This window comes from Peromyscus californicus, unplaced genomic scaffold, assembly GCF_007827085.1.
Source record: "Peromyscus californicus insignis strain IS unplaced genomic scaffold, ASM782708v3 Scaffold_8__1_contigs__length_139910024, whole genome shotgun sequence".
NCBI lineage: Eukaryota > Metazoa > Chordata > Mammalia > Rodentia > Cricetidae > Peromyscus > Peromyscus californicus.
Window position 1 is genome coordinate 105,872,531 of NW_026294606.1, and position 15,662 is coordinate 105,888,192.

At 45.7% G+C, this 15,662-nt stretch overlaps 1 protein-coding gene across 8 annotated transcripts in view; it reads left to right on the plus strand.

The window, feature by feature from the left end:
* The first annotated feature begins 735 nt into the window (after window positions 1–735).
* Window positions 736–15,662, plus strand: part of Zdhhc1 (zinc finger DHHC-type containing 1) — a 28,390-nt gene continuing 13,463 nt past the window's right edge. For 4 of the 8 annotated variants that reach the window (XM_052729288.1, XM_052729291.1, XM_052729292.1 and 1 more), the window contains exons 1-3: window positions 740–999; window positions 13,195–13,273; window positions 15,431–15,477. The gene's annotated coding sequence lies outside the window, so the exon portion shown is untranslated. Of the gene's footprint in view, window positions 1,000–1,358; window positions 1,378–8,675; window positions 8,793–13,194; window positions 13,274–15,430; window positions 15,478–15,662 lie in introns of those variants that run through there. The other 4 variants (XM_052729293.1, XM_052729294.1, XM_052729289.1 and 1 more) reach the window with 3 other exon arrangements.

Sequence of the window (15,662 nt, forward strand, 5' to 3'; positions counted from 1 at the left end):
GAATTCCAACTCCAAAGGGATCTGATATCTTTGGCCTCCTGGAACACAGACACAAACACATAATTTGTGTTTGTTTGTTTGTTTTTCAAGACAGAGTTTCTCTGGGTAACAGCCCTAATTGTCCTGGGATTCTTTGTAGACCAAGCTGGCCTTGAATTCACAGAGATCCGCCTGCCTCTGCCTCCTGAGTGCTGGGATTAAAGGCGTGTGCCACCACTACCCGGCACAAACACTTATAATTAATAATAATAATTTTACTTTTGAGACAGACTCTACCATCTAGCATATATTTTAAGAGTGCAGACGCCCATGCCTCCTGTGCTATAACAGCATTCAGAAGGCAGAGGCGGGAGGAACACACACACACACACACACACACACACACACACACACACACACACACACACACACACACACACACACACACACACACACACACACACCAAAATAAAAGAAAATGAACAAAGAGCCTAGATTCATTGGGATCTTACTGAGTGATTTCAGGGGAGAAACTAGATATGGGACGCGTTTTAGGGAGAGTAGGATTCGTGGAAGACATTGTGGATGGGGGAAGCGGTGGTGGAAGGGGGTGGATTTTTCTCCACGAAAGGTGAGGCAAATAACGAGGAATGGGCATGCTGCGGAGCCAGGGGGCGCGGGCAAACTCCGCCCAGAGCCAGGATGCCCCAACGAAGTGATGCAGCGCGGTTTGGCCGCTGTGGGGCGCCGTAGCCCGCGCTGTTGCCAGGGGAACGGGCCCCGCGCCGGGTGAGGCCCAGCCTGCCTTGGCCTGGCACGGCTTTACAGCCAGCCGGTCCGGACTAAGGCTCGGAGGCCCAACCTCGGTCCGGGATGGAGCCAGGCTCCGGGACGCGTCTCCTCCGGGTCCGGGGGACTGCCTCTGCCCGGACGGTCTGAAGTGCCGCCGCCCTGGGGAGGGTGGACGGGCAGGACGGGGCCGAGCCGCTGGCTGACCTTGGCAGGCCGCATCTGGCGCAGGTGAGGAGCGGCAGCGGCGTTTCTCACCTCGAGCCTGGCCCGAGCCACCGGGTCGCGCAGCGCGGGTGCCTGGCAGGACTCTGGGCCGGTCTCGGCCTGCTGGGTTTCCCTGACCCAGTGGAGCGCGGGACTTTCTTTTAGCACCAACCAGGGTTATAGGTCTGCACTGCGCGCTCACAGAGGGGCCAGGCTGTGTGCCAGGCGTCGGGCCTAAGGACAGACGCCTTCAGTCTCCAGAACCCACAGAGAATTAAGGAGGGGTTGGGGAGCAGGCGCCAGACACGTGACCAGAGTAAGTTCAGGTCGCGTTAAGTGCACTGATGGGCCCTAAAGGTGGCTTTTAAGCGAAGACATGGAAGTTGGAAAGGGGCCGGAATTGTGAGTCGGGGAAGGGTATTTCTGAAAGAGGGAAAAGCACACACATAAGTCCGGGCAGCAGAGTACTGGTGCGGAACAGAAAACGCGGGGAGAGTTCCTAAATTTCGTGGTGAGGGGTTTCAACTTTTATCCCAGAAAGTGAAGGGAGTTCAGTACTGGAGGGTTCGATGAGTTTCAGGTTTTGAAAGGGGCTTTATATTCTGGCTGCTGAAGATTACTCTAGTTCTGCTGGTGTAGCTGAGCCTCCTAGGACCCAGAAGTTTCTCCGCGCCCTTCTCTGTGCACAGGGGATGCAGTTGTCGTTTATTAAACAAAATAAGGGGGGGGCCATAGCTGAGCCTCCTAGGACCCAGAAGTTTCTCCGCGCCCTCCTCTGTGCACAGGGGATGCAGTTGTCGTTTATTAAACAAAATAAGGGGGGGCCACATCTGAGACCAAGGGTTAGCGAGATCTGGGGGAACCGTTTGCAATAATAGGGCTACTCCAGACTGTTGAATTAAGTGAATCTGTGGAAGCCCTTCAAGCAGCGCCTGGCCTAGAGTACGTGCCTTCTAAATGGCAGTGATCACGGCTGTTATTATGGAAACACTGTAAGGGAGCAATGATGGTTAGGGCAGCAGCGATCCGAAGAAGTGGCTTCACCTTCTTTACCAAGGGAGAGCTAGGCTGGATGAGGGGTGTTCACTCTTTTTGTGGAATTGATGTTTTGCTGTGGGAGACCAACTGTATACAGATAATCACCCTGAGATGCAATAAAAGCAGTGGTGGTATTTAATTAGCCTGATTTCCCCCCCTTTTTTTGGGGGGGGTCTGTCACAACTTTGTTCTTAATGACTTTCTTGGTGGGTGTTCCCCAAGGCTGGCTCCTACAATCTCTAGTTGACTTTCTGGTTCAAAATCAACAACCCTTGCTCCTTCCCTTGGTTTTGTTTCTGTTCCCTGTTGCTCTGTTTCTTATTCCTTCTCCTGAACTTGGATCCCAGAGTTTGTGGTGGCAGCTGCAGGAAGAGAATGACACAGAAATGTTTGCACACCATGTCAACTCAGGAACGAGTTCAAGTTTTTCTTGCCATAGCAACTGATCTCGGCATATTGTTTATGAGAGAAAATAAAGGCCCAGCCACATTATTTGAGACCAAAGGCCAGAGAGGCCTTTGAGAATAGCTTTAAGTTCAAGCTTATTTTCTGGAAATGATGAGATACGCATCCCTTAGCTGAACTATAGCCACTTCTCAGAGTGTTTAAGCCACAGATTTTTTTCTGGCACCTGTGGGAGTTTTAATAAACACCGTATTTGCCCCTAGAAGTCTTTTACAAATGACTGCACTGTAAACCAGTGTGCTCTGTGAAGCGTTTCCTCTCTAGCTCCCCTTTATGTGGTCTCAACTGAGGCGTGTTAGATCTCAGTGGAAATTATTTTAGAAGCAGATCCTTGGGAAAGACTGAAAAATGATTTCGAATTCCTCAGAGGAATCTTGCAAGGAAGCAGTAAAACCTCTAGAATAAAGGCAAGCTGTGTAGGAGTGTACCTTCTCTGTGGGGTGACCTTCCCTGTGGGGTGACCTTCTCTGTGGGGTGACATTCCCTGTGGGGTGACCTTCCCTGTGGGGTGCACCTTCCCTGTGGGGTGACCGTCTCTGTGGGGTGCACCTTCCCTGTGGGGTGCAGCTCTGCCTTGTTCTGGGGCCACAGGGCACTGACCAGCTCTTGGTCAAGACCTAGACCAGTGTCTTGCCCAGTATCTTTGTTGCTTTGCCTGATGTCTGTTTCCAACATTGACAAGACCCCTAACAGTGCTAGAAAGTTCCTTGGCTCTTCCTCACAGCCCTGAGTGGCTGAGAGTTGCCTTCAAGGGTAAGAAAGCACTGAAGAAGCAGTCCTGTCCAACAGTTGTTAGGCAGGAATTGCTGGTTTTTCAGGCCTGGTATAAACCTCTAGTGCACACAAGTTCATTTGGTTCACATGGCCGCACAGTGGGACAGGGGGCCGACACCCTCTCAACTGTGTCTTATTTCATGTGTGTGTGTTGTTGCTACTTCCTTGCTTTTTTTTTTTAGATAGGGTCTCACCCTGTAACTCTGGTTGTCTTAAAACTTACTATGTAGACCAGGCTGCCCTGGAACTCACAGAGATCTGCCCACCTCTGAGTGCTGGGATTAAAGGTGTGCACCACCATGACCAGCTAATTTTTTTTTAAAACAGTAAATACCCATGATTTTTTTTTAAAAAATTGAGTAATACCAACAAACACACAGTAGAATCCAGTGTGTCTCACCCCCAGCCCCTGGTACTAGATCTCCATGGAAACTGCCCTCATTTGGGTTCTGCCACTCCCTTCCCAGAGTAATCTGTGCCTATAGAAACACAGATATCTGTCTGTCTATCCCTTCTGGGTTTTTGTTTGTTTTGACAGTCTTTCTAGATAACCCAGGCTGGGCCTGGATCTGGCAACTCTCCAACCATAGCCTCCCAAATGGCAATGGTCTTTTTAAAAGGTTTTTCCTATGTGCATTTGTGTATGTGTCTGTCACATATGTGGAGGGCAGTGATTGGATCACGTGGAGCTGAAGTTCCAGGGGGCTGTGAGCCTCCTGGTTTGGGTTCTGGGAACTGAACTCTAGTCTTCTGGAAGAGCAATGGCTGCTCTTTTTTTTTTTTTTTTTTAAGATTTATTTTTATTTTATGTTTGAGAGTGTTTTACCTGCATGTATGTCTGTGTACCATAAGCATACCTGGTACCCTTGGAGGTCAGAAGAGGGGTCCGATCCCTTAGAACTGGGGTTAAAGATGGTTTTGAGCCACTATGTAGTGGGTGCTAGGGTTGGAACCTTGGTCCTTGTAAGAGCAGCAGGTGCTGTGCTGCCGCGCCATCTCTAGCCCCCCCCCCCTTGGTTTTTATTTATTTGGTAGCTCACTCTACATTGTGTGTCTTGCTTGTTCACATAACTTTATCTCAAGAACAACGTCATCCCTTGCTTTTGATGCTGTATAGCATTCCTTTGTATGCATATACCATAGCATATGTTTGTATTTGTTTTTGTCCTTTATTATTACAAGGGACAGTGCAGGGAGCTGTTGTGTGTTAGGAGAGTGTAAGATAAATACAGAAATGGAATGTCTGGACCACAAGTTAAATGTGTTCTCAGGCTTGGTAGACATTGCCAAATTGCCTTCTGGCTAACTTTTGAAACATGAGTAAAGAAGACACCCAAATAAGTGGGATTTGTGAAATTCGCCCCCAGCTCCCTTGAACTATGAACAGTAGTGCAAGAGCCAGAAGAAGGCAATGTCTCCAGACAGCCCTGGTTCCTGTTTCCAACTGCCCCTTTCCATTCATAGCTTAGATCTCTGGGCCCTCTAAGCCTCTTTTTTGTGGTTTTGAGACAGGACCTGGCTACATAGCCCTGGCTGTCCTGAAACTCACTATGTAGACCAGGCTAGCCTTGAACTTACAGAGATCTGCCTCCTGAGTGCTGGGATTAAAGATGTATACCATGCCACCTGGTTTTGTGTTAGTTTTTTGTCTGACCCAAGCAACTTACCTTCCTAGTTTTTTTGTTTGTTTTTTTTGAGACAAGGTTTCTCTGTGTAGCTTTGTGCATTTTCTGGATCTCACTCTGTAGCCCAGGCTCGCCTCGAACTCACAGAGATCCGCCTGGCTCTGCCTCCCGAGTGCTGGGATTAAAGGCATGTGCCACCACCGCCCAGCTACCTTCCCAGTTTTGTGGCCTCTTCTGATGTACTTCTTTATTAGTTGAGTTGATCCTGAAGTCCTCAGACATCTCTCAGGAATCCAGGGCTGCCCACAGGTTCTCCAGGGCCAGGACTTTGCACTTCAGTCTGGTTGCTTTAGCTACCTCGCACATGAATTTCAGAACAACAGTAGTTTATTGCTACTATTAATATTGTTATTATTATTTGAGCTAGGATCTCAGTGTCTTGCCATGTTGCCCAAGTTGGCTTTGAACTTCTAGGCCAAGTGATCTTCCTGCCTTAGCTTCTTGGCTGCCTAGATTTGTTTTTTGTTTTTTTTTTTTTAATTGGAGCAGTAGCGGGCAGGAAGTAGATCAGTCATACAGCTATTACACCATTCATTATGAGAACTCAAAATATTGGGATTTTCTTTTTTTCTTTTCTTGGCTGTTTTGAGACAGGGTCTCACTAGCTAACGTTGGTTGGCCAGTAATTCAGTATGTACAAGATTGGCCTCAGCTTCTGCCTCCAGAAGTGCTGCCTCCAGAGTGCTGGGATCACAGTCGCTTGTCACCGTTCCCGCTAGCATTCTCTTCATTAAATTTAAGCATATATATTACGGTAGCCTATTGTATTTTGAAAATGTTATTTAAAGATCTTAGCAAATGAATGTTAAATAGGGAAGATTATTGTAGGGACAAGGGAAGGGCCGCATAGCCCCTTCAGTCTCTGCAAATGTCAAGCAAGTCCATGATTTGGGCAGCAGGTACTTGTGCCTCCAGCAGTCTGTGCATCTCCTTCCTTGCCCTTCTCCCTTCCATCCTTGCAGCATCTGTATGTTTCGTCCTTTTTAAGCAGAAGGCACACGAAGAATGTTTTACCAAGGGTTCTATACTACTCAGCCCACTAAACATGCAGCTGGAGGTACTGTATGGGTAAGGAGGAGCTGTATGCCTGACCTTGACCTTCCAGCCAACTCCTTCTAAAGAACAGGGTTGCAGAGCCACTGCCCTCCTGGGCCAGCCTCCTGGTGTTACCTCATCCCATGTCCTTTCTGGTCTCATTTGTGCCCTCTTCTCTGCTGAGACTAGAACTCAAAGCTGTGTGTCATACTCTGCTTTACAATTCCTGTGACTCCCTGCGGCTCCTTCAGCAGTGCCCAGAGCATCCCACCAGGCCTCAGTGATCTCAGCCTGCAGCCTCTCTGTGTTTAATCTCTCACTGCTCCCTGGCATGTTCCATCTGAGCGGCTTGCCCTTGCAAAGCACTGCCCAAATACTCCAAGTACTCAATGCCTTGATGCTGCTGTGTCTCTCTGGGACCCAGAAAGGGAAGTTGGAGAGGGCAGGTACCTAGTCTCATCTGTTTTTATACCTTTAGTGCCCACAGGCCTGGACTCAGTAAGCCTTCCCTGGCCAAGGGCTGAGTGCCCCATCTGGTCATGTTTTGGGGGAGCAGAGCCACATATCTTTCATTTTGGACTCCTAGAGGGCTGTTGAGAGGGAAGGGACAGCCAGAGAGTCCCCAAGCCTGATGACTACTTGGTCTCATCTGTGGGCCCCATTTTGGATTTGGTCCAACCTCCCAGTCCTTGTAATGAAGTTTTTTGGGCCAAAAGGAATTTGTGGCCTTCAATTCAATGATAGAAAGTATCATCAAGTTCAAGTTAGCTCTCTTAGGGTTTGGGGGCAGGCAGTGTCCTCCTGGCTGTCTTTTGTGTCTGTTCCTGAGGGTTGCTGCTTCTTCGAAGAGGTTCCTCCCTGCATCTGAAGTCTTAGGCAAGTGGCACTTCTCTAGACCAACAGTATCTTAATTTGGAGTCAAAGCTACCCCCAGGACTGTTTGCAGCAAGTCTCTGTCTTGGGATGATGATCCTCCTCCCTCAGGACTCTGGGATAAGTTAACACTCGGGATGCCTGTGGCCAGTCAGGTGCTAGGAACATATCAGCCACATGCTCGTGTGTCTCTCTTGAGAAACAGACTCCTTCAAGGTCCAGGGCTCTTCAGTTGTGGGGTTGACAAGACAAGACTAAGCTTTGGGATCAAATTCATACATCCCCGTCAGAGTGCTTGCTTGCTTAGATGGAGCATAGCCCAGGGAGAGGGTGCTTCTGTAACATACGCAAGGCCCTGGGTTCAATCCCCAGTACTGCACAATATCTGTTCTGATGGTGGTGTTTCTGGTGAGCCTGTGTACAGTCCACAGAGATCTGCCTCAGAAAACTATGAGCTCAACTGTATTCACAGGGCTTGACCTGATGACCTTTGGGTATTTCCACAAACCAGGGACAAAGATTCACTCACCTGGGGATGATCCAAAGAAAACCATGTCCTTTTTTTTCTTTGTCACCTTTGATTTAAATTTGGACCCTTTCTCTGTCACCACAACTGAATAGCCCTGTACCTTGAGGCAGTTTCCAGAGAAAGAAACAGAGACATGTGGCTGATAATTCCCTATTTCTGGTAGAGGCCATAGGCATAGTGACAAGATCAGAATGTCAATCCAAGACAGTGTGGTGGCATGGTCTTGAAATCTAAAGGCTATCCTGGTCTATACAGCAAGTTGAGATACATGGAAAATCCATTAATCAGATTATCTAGTCTCTTCAACTAAATTAAAAGGGAAAATAGAGCTAGAAAACTGTATGTCAAAATACTTGAGCTTCACATGTTGGCTCAACTTGCAACCTCTCAAGGGCATGAAGCAGGAGGATTGCCAAGAGTTTGAGCTAACCTGTGCTACATAATGAGATTTAGGGTGGTCACCGCTACAATGAGACTGTGTCTGTCTATCTATCTATCTATCTAACTATGGTTTTTCGAGACAGGGTTTCTCTGTGAAGCTTTGCGCCTTTCCTGGAACTCACTCTGTAGCCCAGGTTGGTTTGGAACTCACAGAGATCCACCTGCCTCTGCCTCCCGAGTGCTGGGATTAAAGGCGTGCGCCACCACCGCCCAGCTATCTACTTTTTTGAATGGCAGTATGTTTTTCCTTGGGGCCACCCACTTAGGAAAACAATTTCATAACTGTGTCCACAGTCAGACTGTAGCTACTCTCCAGTGCCTAGCTCTCCAGTGTCCAACTGAAGGAGAAGCACATACAGTCTATGCCATGACCTGAGCTAGGCAGACTGCGTGCAAATCAAAAGCCTTTGGAGGCAAAGCACCCAGGAAACTTGGACTACAAAAGCCACTTGGGAGAATGCAACCTCTACTTGGGGGGTAAAGAAAACTCATTGTCACGGGTCTGTCACTGGAGTAGTGTCACAGGTCTGTTACTGGAGTAGTTAGTATCACGGGTCTATCACTGGAGTAGTTAGTGTCACAGGTCTGTCACTGGAGTAGTTAGTGTCACGGGTCTGTCACTGGAGTAGTTAGTGTCATGGGTCTGTTACTATAGTAGTGTCACAGGTCTGTTACTGGAGTAGTTAGTGTCACGGGTCTGTCACTGGAGTAGTTAGTGTCACAGGTCTGTCACTGGAGTAGTTAGTGAAGTTCGATGCTGTCACTGAATTATTCACTGATTTTTTTTTCAGAGTCCCCTTCCAGCATCTGTTATGAGAAATTGCTAAAGACTTTAAAATGGGCCAGAACGACTGCTCAGTGGGTAAAGGCTCTTGCTGCCAAGCCTGACAATCTGAGTTTGAACTCCAAGACTCACGTGATGGAAGGAGAGAACATACTCCTCTATTAAGATCAATTCACATGAGTCTATTTAATAGGTAATAGGGATTTATTAAGATATAAATTGAGGAAATACATTCACAAATATAGAACGGAGTAGACAGTTGAACTTGTCCTGATCTGACCAGGAGCGAATCTACCTCGCAGGCAGGAGCAGGGAGAAGGGGAATGTGACCCTTCTCCCTCTCCTTTTAAGAGGTCAAGTACAGTGGCAGGAAGCACCACCTCCTTTGGACCCTATAGCTCAAAGTCATGGGCAGAGCAAATACCACTACATTTCCCCTTTTTGTCTAAATAAGAAGGTTCTAAACTTAATACAAACTATATACAATAAGAATGATTATCAAGTATTGTCAAGGAAAAACAAAGAGTAATAACATAAACAAAAATAGAACTACAACCAACAAGAACAACATCAAACAAGAAAGACATGCTAAATATCCAGAAATGTCCAGATCAGAGGTAAATGGCATATTACCGAGATTACCCCAATAGCTGTCCTATCCTGAAAATTCTGACTCTAGTACTAATGTGTTCTAGCTAAGATACAAGAAGATTGTAACTGTAACTATCTAGTCTTCAACTCCATCAAAGACCTGAGAAGGAAAATAATAATACCTGAGAAAATGGAAAATGCAAGCAAGCAATTTCTGAAATTCTTTCGAGAACAGACAAAAACAGCTGGCAGCCTGGACAGTCACCTGAAGTTTCCCAGCATCGCTGGGGCATCCAATTTGGCTACAGACCTAGAATATCTGACAGACCATTTTCAGAAGCAGGAATTTTGAAAGACCATCTTACCCTGTCTTGGCAAAGTTCAGTAGTCACTTTTCCCTGTGTCCTGCTTGTCCAGAAAGGACAGAGTTCATACTGTCAGCAGTTGAGGCAAGGGCAGTTCTTTGCCCAGCAGGCCATTATGGGCCAAGAAGAAGACAAACTTCCAAACAGAAATGTCTAGAAGCCCAATATTCTCTCAGGATCAGTTAGGTGCTGCCAGGAGCAATTGTGTCTCACGTCAACAGAATTCTAAGTTATCAAAACATTTAAATGCCATATTCTCTAGGTCTGTGAAGTGTTTGAAGATTACCTGTCCATCTGACCTATGTTTCTGTAAATCTGGACAACTTAACTAACATAACTATAGAGATGACAAGCATGGGTGACTATAGCTCTGTAGGTCTTCTCTACCTAAATAACCTAAGGACTAAGGCTTCACATGAAAAGATAAACAGTCCGTAAGCAGATGTACTGTATAAGGACAATGACCTCAAATTGTGACAATTCTTAAAAATATCTTAAACAGAGGTAGAAATGTCAGTGCAATATGACAACAATGTCCTTAATATGTATCAATATACAAAATATCCTAAACAGAGGTAGAACATACATACAGTATGACAAGTATAATATTACATTTGTATCAATATACAAAATATTTCAAACAGGAGTAGAAATATGTGTACAATACAACAAATATAGTTTTGTATTTATATCAATATACAAATTATCTTAAATAGGAATATAAGAATAGTTTACATTTGTATCAATATACAAGCATCAATATCAGTGTAAATTATCCAAGACTGAAGCCGGGCGGTGGTGGCGCACGCCTTTAATCCCAGCACTCGGGAGGCAGAGCCAGGCGGATCTCTGTGAATTCGAGGCCAGCCTGGACTACCAAGTGAGTTCCAGGAAAGGCGCAAAGCTACACAGAGAAACCCTGTCTCGAAAAACAAAAAACAAAAAAAACAAAAAAAAAATTATCCAAGACTGATAGTTTGCTAAATCAGTTTGCTAGTAGATACAATAATCTACCTTAATATACTATACCTATCCATTTCCATTTTTCTTTTTCTAAAGGAGAATAATGAGTCTAAATTTTATTGTTCCACCCCAACCCTGTAACCATCCATCCATAACCCTGAGAAGAATGAAACCTTTAGGAGAGGGGCGACGTTTTCTTAGAACTGCTTCCTGCTGTTTAGGGGTGGCGATATCTCTGTGGGGTCCTGTAAGAAAGCTTAAATAGCCAGGCGGTGGTGGCGCACGCCTTTAATCCCAGCACTCGGGAGGCAGAGCCAGGCGGATCTCTGTGAGTTCGAGGCCAGCCTGGGCTACCAAGTGAGTCCCAGGAAAGGCGCAAAGCTACACAGAGAAACCCTGTCTCGAAAAACCAAAAAAAAAAAAAAAAAAAAAAGAAAGAAAGCTTAAATAGTTAGATCTCAATAGGGTTAGCTCTAGAGTCTGCAGCCAGTCTCAGAGTAGTGGATAAGATTGTCTGAGATTCTGGCTAGAAGTGTAGTATGATGGACCATCTCATCTTACAACTGTTGTGAAGAGTTTTCAGTCCAAAGTTGATCATTGAGTAATGTTCTTAGGTACAATGACATCTTTCTGGACGAGTAGAGTCATTGTTGTGGGGCCCCATCTTCCTTCTAGAGACTTCAGAGATTGCTATTGGAAAGACTTATTTTCACTGTGGAAAACTTGAACATTATTAATATCAAAATGGATTTACGTTGGATGGAGAAGGGATTCCCAGAAAGCAAGGACAAGCGTGGAAAGAAATAGAATCTTGACAACAATGGTTCATAGATTATTGGTTTTCCTCTGTCTCACACCAGTTGGCTCTTGCGATATGAGACAGAATCTTCTAATTTTTCTTTTAGCAATATGCTTGGGTTTAGAGAAGGAGAGAGCCACATTCCAGCTCCAAAGCCAGCTTGATTTATAATGAATCAGGACCACAACTATTCTAGAGTTGAAGAGATATTGATGTTAGGCAGTGAGATATTACCTTGTAAAGTATATTGGTACCAGTATGTCCTTCCTTTATGTGGTAGACATCTAGGTGCTTATTTAGCATATCCTTTAAAGTTTGATTAGATCTTTCTATGACTGCTTGGCCTGTGGGATTGTGTGGTATACCTGTAACATGCTTTATATTGTAATAAGCAAAAACTGCCTCATTTTATTTGAGACATATGCTGGAGCATTGTCAGTCTTAATTTGTACAGGTATTCCAATGATGGCCGTAATGTCTAAAAGGTGTGTAATCACAGAATCGGCCTTTTCACTCCTCCAAGTAGTACACACGCACGCACGCACGCACGCACGCACGCACGCACGCATGAACACGTTTAAAAGAAAAAAGACTTCAAAACAGATCTGTGCTTTCAGAGTGCAGCTTTACAGGAGACAGGGGAGGGTTATCTAGTTGGGATTTTGAAGATACTGGCTGTATGCTACCCATGCAAACATTTAAGTATATGTGGAGAACATGCTTAAGAATCCACTATGGGACTGGAGTTGGTAAAATGCTTGTCTTGTGAGCATGAGGCCTGAGTTGGATCTCCAGAACCCCAGGCATGGTGGCTTGTGATTATAATCCCAGCACTGGGAAGGGAGAGCCAGGACTCACTGGCTAGCCAGCTTCATCTACTTGTTGAACTCCGGGCCAATGAGAGATCCTGTCTCAAGCAGGGTGGGGAAGACAGACTGTGGCTGGAGAGATGGCTCAGTGGTTAAGAGCATTGGCTCTTCCAAAGGACCTGAGTTCAATTCCCAGCACCTACATGGTGGCTTACACCTGTAACTTAATTCCAGACAACCTTTGTCTTCGTTTGGCCTCCATGGACATATATGTAGGCAGAATGCTCATAAATATAAAATAAATGCTTTTTTAAAAAAAAGATATATTTATTATGTATACAGAAGAGGGTGCCAAATCTCATTACAGATGGTTGTGAGTCACCGCGTGGGTGCTGGGAATTGAACTCAGGACCTCTGGAAGAGCAGTCGGTGCTCTTAACCTCTGAGCCATCTCTCCAGCCCAATAAATGCTTTTTAAATTATTATTTTATTTTTTCTGTGTATAGGTGTTTTGCTTACATGCATGTCTGTGTACCATGTGCATGCCTGGTGTCCCTGGAGTCCAGAAGAGGGTGTCAGATCCCCTGGAAATGGCGATATGGCTCACTAGCTGCTCTTCTAGAGGATCCAGACTCAGTTGGCAGCATCCACAGGGTGACTTGTATGGCTCTAGTTCCCCCGTTTGAAAGGGTGGACTGTGGCAGGAGAGATGGTTCAGTGGCGAAGAGCACTTGGGTGCTTTGGTTCCCAGCACCCACACCAGATGTCTCATAACTGCCTGCAACTCCAGTTCCAGGGGATCTGATGACCTCTCCTGGACTCTGGGAACCTGTACTGCGCATGTGCACACACACATGCTGTAAATAAATAAGCAAGTAAGCATCCAAGGGTGGATGACCCCTAAGCAGTGATACCAAGGCTATCCTCCTGCCTCCACACTCATACCCAGGCACACCAACTCACATGTGCACTCACATAGACACGAACACGTAATACATATGGATACGTATACATACAGAAGAGTCTATTATGATGTGGAGTATTTCATGCTCAGTTTTTCCTTTGCAGCTGGGTGTGGTGGCACATGCCTGTAATCCCAATACTCAGAAGGAAGAGGCAGGTAGTCGAGACCAGCTATGGCTACATAGTAAGTAAGAGCTTGCCTCAAAACAACGTTTTTCTCTTTTCTTATTATTGATAGTTCTGAATGTTGGATTTTTTTTTCTCCCTTAAAGGATCAAAAGGTATCAAAATATATGTCTATGGCCAGGCAGTGGTGGCACACACCTTTAATCCCAGCACTCAGGAGGCAGAGGCAGGTGGATCTCTGTGAGTTCAAGGCCAGCCTGGGCTACAGAGTGAGTTCTAGGACAGGCTCCAAAGCTACAGAGAAACTTTTGGCCAGGCATAGTGGCACACACCTTAAATCCCAGGGTTTGGGAGGGGCAGAGGTAGGCAAATCTTTGTGAGTTCAAAGCTTCAAAGCCAGCCTAATCTACACAGCAAGTTTCAGAACAGCCAGAACTACATAGAGAGACCTTGTCTTATAAAAAATTAAATAAAGGTATGATTGTGAGTAAAAAAAATAAATAAATAAGAGTGAGAAATCAGATATTGGCCATTTCTCCATTGCATGTGTGAATTTCTTTTTGTGAGACATGGTCTCACTGTATATCCCTGGCTACCCTGGAACTCACCAGGTAGGCCAGACTGGCCTTGAGCTCGCAGAGGTCCATCTGCCTCTGCCTCCCCAGTGCTGGGATTAAAAGTGTGCACCACACCTCTCATGTGTATGTATATTGAATATACAAAGATATAAAGTATTAATGCAAGTCAAAATATTCTGGTTAACACATTTTGGCAGTTCAGCTTTATAACAATTATGGATAAACCTGCTAAATTCTGGGTAATAGTGTTTAGAATTAAAAATACAGATTTCTTTCTGAGGGCAACTAAATGGTTTTCCTATCATTTTTATCATATGGTGGATTACAATCACTGTACTTTTCTGAGTTTTCCTACATGCAAGTGTGTGTGTGTGTGTGTGTGTGTGTGTGTGTGTGTGTGTGTGTGTGTGTGCATTGTGTCTGTGTGTGTGCATGTGTATGCATGTGTGCATCTGGGGACTAAATCTAGGGCTTCACATATGCTAGACAAGTCCTTTATCACTGAACTACACCTGCAGCCTGCAAGTCTGTGTTTTATTATGTTTGTTTTCTTGTTCCTGTGGCAACCTCAACCAGTCCTGTCAATTTGGACATAGACCTTGTAGGATCAGACACAGGAGCTGCAGCTAGGGATAGGAGATAGGAACAAACCAGAGATCTATTTGAGGTAATTACATTTGCCAGGTAGTGAGCGTTTACTTGTAGGATTTGACTACAGTATCACTGAGCTATGTATCTTAGTGGGCATCCACACCCCCACTTTTCAGAGGAGGTAATCTAGTCCTCTCAGCTAGTAAGTGCAAAGCCAAAAGCCAAACCTCCGCCTGTTTCTTCCAAAGCCAGGGATCTCCTATCCCATGTACTTCTTACCAAAGATTTGACCCAAGTCTGAAGAAAACTGAGGTCACTCCATTTAGCTTTGAGATGAGAACATCCAGAGATGACTTCACACACCGCCAAGCTTGGCCTTAGGAGGGCTGAGAGAAAATGGCTTTGAGTGAATGTCCAGTAGTCAGGGTGACAGCTAGTCGGCAGAGGACGTGGGGTAGAGTATCTGTCACTGAGTCACGCCATGGCCATGCGGAAGGGGTGAGAGAGGACTGAAGGCAGAGTAGAGTGGGCCACCTGGCCTTGTAATAGTTCAGTTTGAGAAAGTCACAGACAACCACGCTGAGTGAGTCGGTTAAGAGTGGAAGAGCCCTCTCCTTTGGCCAGCAACCAAGAGTGGTTCACGCTTCAGAGTCTCTTGGTGCTGAAGCTCAGGGTGCAGTGATTTTAAAGGCAAAGCCCACAATGTTAGGTCGGGGTCAGAGTAACCTTGCGACGTTTGTTTAGGCAGAACATAGTGGTTTCTTCAGACACAACACAACAATTAATTTGACTTATACCTTCGATTATTTTAGTTTACGTTTGTATAAACATTAGTTATTTTGGTTAATACATCTGGACTATGGTCAGGGTCATGGAAACCCCAAGTGTATTGCCAAGGCAGATGTGACTGTTGGGGGTAGACGACTGAGAACTGTCTAAGCGGCCACAAAATGGAGTCAGACAAAATGGTGTTACCGTAGTCACTGCAGCCTTGGTTGGCCAGCATCATACATCATTTACCTTACACATATTTGCTTTGATTTCAGATGTTTTCAAGTCCTCGAGCATTCACTGAGCATCTCCTATATACAAGGTATAACTCCTGGTCCTTGGGGGAGGGGACATGGGGACCAGAGGTGAATGAATTACAGCATGTTCACTGTCTTTGAGGGGTGCTAGTGTAGCAAAGTGGGGATGGCAGAGTACTCCAAATTGCGGTCCCAGTCCCAGTCAGGACTCAGCACAGGGCCTCTGACTCTGCTTGGACCGCATGGAAAT